This window comes from Coffea eugenioides, chromosome 9 (assembly GCF_003713205.1).
Source record: "Coffea eugenioides isolate CCC68of chromosome 9, Ceug_1.0, whole genome shotgun sequence".
Taxonomy (NCBI): Eukaryota; Viridiplantae; Streptophyta; class Magnoliopsida; order Gentianales; family Rubiaceae; genus Coffea; species Coffea eugenioides.
Window position 1 is genome coordinate 9,377,077 of NC_040043.1, and position 6,207 is coordinate 9,383,283.

Consider the following 6,207-nt stretch of genomic DNA (forward strand, 5'->3'; position numbering starts at 1 on the left):
CAAAGTCCAGTTCAGCCGTTTTCATAGTCCAAAAGTTGAAATACCGAAATTCAACTCAGCTGTCCAAAGTGGAAAACAGAGCTCTGACCAGTGTTTAGTATTTCGATCATATCTCAGGCTACAAAGCTCAGATTTGGATGATTCTTGAAGCATTGGAAAGCTAACGCAAAGGGCTACAACCTTGGTGTTTTACAAAAAATCCAGTTCAGCCTTTATGATAGAGAAAATCGCAGCTGAAGTAAGGACAAAGTGAATACGCGAGTACACAAAACGTGACTTGTAACCGCGTTTTGTGTAGGCGCGTTTTCCGGCCGCAATTCTGCAATTTTGCTCAGTCAATTCTCTTGTGTTCTGACTACTTTCCAGCTACAATCTGCAAGAGAATTCGGTGCACATGCTTTAGAAGACAAAAGGGCAAGAAAGTTGGCATATTTCAAGTCAAAAACAATGGCTATTGACTATCTTAACAATTTCAGATTTGGAAATCAAATGCAGCAAATTTGGACCAATGGAAAAGGAGCTTTTGGAGCAGTTTATATAGGGAGCAACCAGGACATGCAGAGCATACGGGAGAAGCTTGGAAGTGCAGAAATGTAGTTTTTCCATTCTCTTAGTATTAGATTAGTGTAGTATAGTTTAGCTAGTTAGTTCATCCACTCTTGTATATTGCTAGATTAGGATGAAGATTGAGATGAAGAAGGAGGAGTTGAAGCTCATGTGACAAGGGTTATCTCTTCTCCAATTCTTTATCTTTTGTACTTGATTCCAAATTTAGTTAATATGCAATTTCTGGATTTTATGTTAAATATGTGTATTTAAAGTTTATACCTTGGGTTTGGTTGAACTTTCTATAATTGTTAGTGTTATCATTTGGCTATTTAACTGCTATGATTTGAGCAAGTTATTTAGCACTTTAGCTCTTTAAATCATGATTAATCTGGTACCATTAATTGTGATTATCTAAGGTGTTATTTCTGCAATGAAAATTGAGATTTAACATTAGTTCAATAAGTGCTAAACATGGGGAGTACACTCACGAGAGTAGAGGTGCACCTATGTGGTTTAGTGATTCATTTCATGTAATTTCACTTGAAGAAATGAACTTGTAGCTAATTTCATAACCATGAGAATAGGTATGGATTAGTTATAAGTATAATTGATTCACTACGAAAGTAGGATTCAAATGCATAAGGAAATTACACCATAATTAGCCTAGATGTAGTATTCAATGATCCAAATATAGCACTTGCATGAGTAGTTAGGGATACCATAACCTAAGGAGCTTTCATTTATCATTTTGTATAATTTCAGTAGATTAAATTTGTTATAATTTATTGATAGTCTAAATAATAGAGAAGCTTTAGTAATACCGGTAATTGTTCACTCTTCCCTGTGGGATCGACCCGATATATACCCTAAACTACTAGTTGATCTGTATACTTGCAGTGAACGGGTGTAATTCGGTATTTTTTAGCTTGCACGTATGTAAAATACCCGTCATATATCATAAAAGGGCTCCGTTGCATTTTGGGCTATATTAAACTAAAAGACATCTGGGGACAAGACGGCTATCATTGGGGTGGACGCATAGGAACTAAAAGCTGGAATGCATACCATCTTGCCAAAGAGGACACAAGGGGATGAGGGCATTACTGCTTTCAAGTCCACATAGATCGGATATTGTTGAATGTCATTCCCTCAAAAGTAAAAAAGTTGAATGAATCATTGGACATCATTTTCGTGATTTTAATAATGGCTTAAGTCAAAAGACATGTAGTATGCTGACTTGGCAAGAGTTTTTTTTTTTAACCTCTTCTATTTTTTTTGTTTGCGAATGGAAACCCTCGCTATCACAAATTATTGCATAGACCCTGCCACTTAGACAGACCTTAGGCAGGTACCCCTCCCAAGTGCAATGAAGGTGGCTAGGCTTGTCAACGGGTCGGGGTTCTGATCGAAACTGAAAATTCTGAACCCAACCCGTTTTTATGTAGTAAATCCAGACCCGACCCGTATACCCAACGGGTCTTGATCGTAGAGTTTTGGAATTGGGTTCGACGGGCTGTGGGTCGAATCTAGGTCTATTCGGAAAAAAAATCCAAATTTAAACATTTTAAAATTAAATCCAAAACCAATCATAATTCTATCTCCAAAATTAAACAAATCAAATTACAAAACTAAATCACAAATAATTCAATAGTCAATACAAAACTAACCACAAATCAATCTACAAAATCATTACTAAATTGTTAATTTGGTAAAAGAATGTATTTAGAAATATTTATATTTTATAATTATTAATATATTGTTTGGATCCGGGTTAGAATCCTATATTCCGTGTCCAACCTATTTTTTGTTAGAGTAAACGGATCCGGGTATCGGAATTATTTCTCAACCCATATTCGGAAAAAATTATCGGGCCTGAGCCGAGTTCGGATCCAAACCTGACCCATTGATACCCCTAGAGGTGGCCAACCTAGGCCATTGGCCCCATTTAGATAAGTAGGGAAGACCTTTTTTTTTTTTTTTTGATAATAGGGCACAAATAAGAAACAAAAGCAATTTTAACACATATAAAAGTATTTGGGAAGAGAAGGAGAATAAATATACAAACAAACATTTAACTATTTATTAACTCAAAACTCAATCATAGCAATATCAAATTGTAACTTTTCGCTTACGACAATTTACGAATCTAAACTATGAGACTTTCTCTCAAATTTACCCTCAAAACTCGACTCATTTTTTCAAGGAATAATCTACTACTCTAGTAGTATTTATGCATTGTTAAACTTATTAAACAAATACAAGTATAAACCGAAACTTATTTGGAACTGATTTGAAATCTCCTAAACCAATATGGGAACTAAACAAACAAGACACCGAAACAAGAAACTAGAAGAATTAAAAAACTAAATACTAAGATAGTTGGGTTTAATTTCCTTTATTGCCTTCCTTAAACCATGCTAGTTATTGTGCTCACCTTCAATGTCATTTCGAACTTGAATCTCTATGGAAAACTCAGTTGCAGTAGACGCAACATTTAACTCCAACTTATGATTGATTTTTAGTTTCATCTTTACATGTAACAGTGGTCGAAACTTATACTTTTTGAACAATTTCTTACCTTGATCACTTATGTCAAAAAAGTTAAACATGTTCATCCAAACTCCATTCATTACTCCACATCACCAAGAAAATTTCCCAACACTAGAAAATCATAGTTGCCACCTCCAATGTTTTTAATATCACCATATTTTTCCTTTTATTTTTTCACACTAACAATCGCATCAATTTTAACAATCGCATCTTTCGCTTCAAAAAATCATCAACCACAATGAAATCAAAATTTCTCTCTTATCACAATCTTTAGTTACATTTTCCATATCACCAACGACTTCACTTTCTTTCTCAACCACATGTGAAATTTCTTTTTCAGCCATAAATTTTTCATCTTCATGTGTACCCATAATTTCTGCAATTTCTTCTTTCTTTGACTCATAAAAAAAAAATTCTCCTACCTCATCACAAAATTCTTCTCCACCATGACCATAGAAATTCATCAAAATTTTCCAAACCTCCGTTGCTGTATTTACATCTATAAATTTTTTGGCAACATGCAATTGGACTTGGGTGTTGAGATATTGGAATGCCTTGCAATCTTATTTATTCTTCTCTAACTCTTAAACTGCTTGATAATTCGTACCTTCTATAGGTTTCATGAGCCCCTTTTAGACAAAATCCCAAATTCCAATAGCTTGAAATTTTTTTTTCATCAACCAACTCCAAATCTCAAAATCATTTTTACCATCAAAAATAAAAACATCACAACGTGATGAATAACATTGATCCATGCTTCAATTTCATGAACAAGCCCTAGAATCAAAGTCCAGACCTCTAATACTTTGTAGGAAAATAGCCCTTAGGATAAATAATCAAAACAAATCACACACTCGAAGAAATAGCATGGCAGCGAAATATTTATAAACAAACAAACGGAACGGGCAAAAGAAAGAAATGAAGGAAACTAATTCCTAAACTAATATGAAAACTAAACATACAAGACACCAAAACAAGAAATTAGAAGAATTAGGAAACTAAATACTAAGATAGCTTGGTTTAATTTCCTTCAGTTTGTGAAACTAGTTAGGAAAGGAGTTTGGTAGTCATTCCTTTCTTATATTCAATCTTTCCCTCTGCATCTCTTTCTTCTTCTCTCGTTTTGATCATTCCTCATTCTTGAACTAATTCTTTCCTTCTCTAGTTCATTTTTCTCCCAAATCAATACTTAATTTGGACTCCAATGTTTGAGCCCCTGATAGTTGTTGGTATGAAGCGGTTGACTCTGGCTGCTTGAATACCCCCTGATCATGGCTGAAACTACTTGTTTTAAGTCTTTGAAGGAGAAGGTCAAGAAACAGAAGCAAGGTTGAGCAAGGCTCTGGCTTCCATAGGAAATTTTTAGCAGCAGTTAGACTCCATGAATAATTTCCAGCAACATTTTAAAGATGAGTGGGAAAGTAATAGCAAGAAGATGGAGTCCATGATTCACAATGTGCATCAGAAATTCAGCTCCTCTATGATGGTGATGTCTTGTAAAGACAATCAGAAAGTGATCTGCGAAGAAGAAAATTTTGGGATTCCATGTGAGGACTCATGTTTTATAATTATTTACCCTAGTATTGGTTAATTATATTATCGTTTTAAATTTCGCTTTATCGCATGCGAATCGAATGTTCGCGTATTTCGCGTCAAAACGGCTAAGTGGAAATTTAAGAAACTTATACTAAACTACTAAGAATGAATAATTATAGTGTTAAAGGAATTACATTTGAGGATTAGTGCACTAGTGCAACAAACAAGAGAGAAAAGTGGTAGTACAGGACACTATTCGCGCACTATTGCGAGTTGACTTTTTCACTTTTAACTTGGCTTCTTTAACCGAGTTCATCCACCAACCTTCACAACACACAAAACCCTTCTCTTCCTCTCTCTTGGTCGGCTGAACACCCAAGGAAGAAAGGAGGAAAAAGCTTCACTTCATCTTGCTCAATTCTTGCTTCCATTGCACTTCCAAATTTGCACCCAACTTCAAAACTACTTGGAGATTAACTTTAGATTGGAGGAAGACAACATCTAGTGGAGATTTTTGGAGGTTTTTGTGGTGAAAATTTCTGGTTTCTACAAGGGTTAGAGGTAAACCCATCAACTCTTCTAATCTTTCCATTTAATCGAAGTTTAGTGGTTGATTTTGCATAGGTTTGAAACCCTAAGCATGAAATAGGCTAGCAGACTTGAGGTGTTTCATTTCTTGCTTTAATTGTTAGGCTAGCGGTCTTGAGGTGGATTATAGGTAGCTGGCTTGAGGTGCAATTAGTTGATTGTGGTTGTTTACGTGTTATTTGAGATGAATACCGTTAGAAAGTGAAGGAAAAATCGAAGGAAAGTTAGAAGTGCAAGCTGGCCAAAATTCTGTCCTTGTTGTTTAGTGGTTGTTTCGAATTTTTGGTACTTGTTTTGATGTGAAATTGATGGTTATATGTTTTATATTGTGTGTACAAAGTGTCATTCGAAAATCGTTTCATTTGGTTGAACAAAACTAGAGTTTTCGAAAAAGAAAGAAATCTGGAAATGGTAATCTGGCAGCCAAACAGTACCTCTTTGTTCGAATATATCTCTTTGTACAAAAATTGAAATTGAGTGCCATTAGCGGCATTCAAAACTAGACATTCGTAGATTCTAACGGTATAAAAATCACCTGCTAGTTCATTTTGAGTCATCCGTAGTGATTCGTCAAAGTTTGCTGCCCTGTTATGAATATCTGTCCGAGAGGAAATGAGAAGCTGCAACTTGTGGCTTGTTTTTGAACCACTTGTGAACTGAATTTGGAAACATTTCCTTCTGATGAATTCAAGAAATTTGAACCTAGTTTCCAACGCCACCAACAATTCTTAATTTGAACTTGTATTGAGTGAGATGTGGTCTGATTTCCAAAGTGCAATAAAGCTGGAAAACTGGAAAGCTTTTCCTTCTTTCTGGCCGACTGGTCTAGTTTGTTGTGGGATGTTTTATTTCGAAAATTTTGCTGTCAATCAACCATCAAGTGTTTATTAAAGGTTCCTAGGACCCTGGTTTCAAAAAATGGATCGAATTTGGACTGATTTCATTGTGCAAAATGTTTGGAAAAGAAATAAAAGTGAGAAGGCA